Here is a 2,126-nt window from a genome sequence, read left to right on the forward strand (position 1 = left end):
TGGCTGATAAACTTGCAGGAGAGAAGGGTTCTTGGTTCGAGTGGGAGCAATGGCAGAAGATGGTAGGTTTAGGGTCAAAAAATTTAATGGCCAGAACTACCAGCTGTGGAAGATGCAGATGGAAGATTATTTGTACCAGAAAGATATGTACCAACCATTGAGCAGAAAGAAAAAGAAGCTCACAAGTATGACAAACACATAATGGGATATTCTCGATAGAAAGGCACTTGGAACAATACAGTTGTGCCTAGCAGCGTCGGTAGTGTTTAATATTTCAAAGGAAACGACAACAGAGGGCTTAATGAAGACATTGGCCAAACTATATGAAAATCCCTCGGCCTCAAATAAGGTATTTCTTATGAAGTGTTTATTTAATATGAATATGTTATAAGGAAGATCTGTTGCTGATCATTTAAATGAATTTAATATAGTTACTAGTTAGTTAAGTTTTGTAGGGGTAACTTTTGATGATGAAGTTAGGGCTCTATTATTTCTATGCTCATTGCCAAAAAGTTGGAATGGTTTAGTTATGGCCATTAGTAACTCTGTCTCTGGATCTAGTACTTTAAAGTTTGATGATGTTGTCGGTGCAATCCTTAGTGAGGAAATGTGATGGAAAAGCTCTAGTGAGACATTAAGTAATGCTTTGATGACAGAGACTAGGGGAAGAAAAATGGAAAGAGGAAAGAGCCTAGGATATCGTAGTAAGTCAAGGAAAGGCAAATCCAAGTCCAGATCAGGGAAGATGTGTTGGAAATGTGGGAAGAAAGGACACCTGGAGAAAGACTGAAATTCTTGGAAGGGAAAAGAAGGAGATGCGTAGCAAGAAAACAATCATGAAGCGAATGTGACAGGTGATGTGTTGCAATATGATTTGATTCTTTCATTAGAAAAGATTATTGATGCCTAGGTGGTAGATTCAGGGGCCTCGTTCCATGCCACACCTGATAGGAAACATATTCATGATTATGTTCAAGGAGATTTTGGACAGGTTCAATTGGGTGATGATAAACCCTGTAAAATCATTGAAATGGGCACAGTTTTCATAAAACAGTGGAATGGAAATCAATGGCTATTGAAGGAGGTAAGGCATGTTCGAGATCTAAAGAAAAATCTAATTTCAACAGGGTAGTTGGGAGGTGAAGGCTGTGTGACTACTTTTAGAGATAAAACCTGGAAGCTCACTAAAGGATCCTTGGTAATAGCAAAAGGATAAAAGGTTGGTACATTGTATTTATGCAATGGTATTTATAACTCTGATAATGCTTTAACCTCTATAGGAGAAGATACGACATTGTGGCATCATAGGCTTGGGCACATGAGTGAGAAAGGGATGTAGATTCTTCACTCAAGAACTTTGTTGCCAGGTTTGAAGCATGTTGACTTAAAATTTTGTGAGAATTGTGTTTATGGAAAACATAAGAGAGTCAGATTCCTTAGAGTTGGGAAAGAAAAGAAGAGCAAAAAATCAGAGCTTGTGCATACAGATGTATGGGGACCTGCTCAGGTATCATCCCTTGGTAGCTCTCGTTATTATGTTACTTTTATTGATGATGCAACCAGAAAGACTTGGATTTATTATATTTGAAATAAATCTGATGTATTTGATACTTTCAAGAAATGGAAAGCTTTGGTTGAAAATGAGACAGGAAAAAGGCTGAAGTGTCTCAGATCAGACAATGGAGGTGAATGTTGCAGCAAAGAGTTTGATAGGTATTGTTCAGAGAATGGAATTCACAAAGAGAAGACAGTTCTATGAACACCACAAGAAAATGGTGTGTCAGAAAGGATGAACAAGACAATCATGGAGCATGCAAGGTGCATGAGATTGCAATGCAGGATTGCCTTTACAATTTTGGGCAGATGTTGTAGATACTGTTATTTATCTAATAAACAGAGGGCCTTCAAGTTCCTTGGATGGTGGTATTCTAGAGGAGGCATGGAAAGGTAAAAAGGTAAACTACTCATTTTTAAAGACTTTTGGTTATGAATCCTTTGTCCACATTAATAAAGAAAATATAACAAAGCTTGAGGCAAAATCAAAGAAATGTACCTTTACTGGATATGATGTTAATGATTTTGGTTATTGCTTTTATGATCATGAAAAACACAAAATCATTAGGAGA

The sequence above is a fragment of the Pinus tabuliformis genome, chromosome 8, assembly GCF_031772625.1.
Source record: "Pinus tabuliformis cultivar Carrire ecotype Pingquan chromosome 8, CPIR1, whole genome shotgun sequence".
NCBI lineage: Eukaryota > Viridiplantae > Streptophyta > Pinopsida > Pinales > Pinaceae > Pinus > Pinus tabuliformis.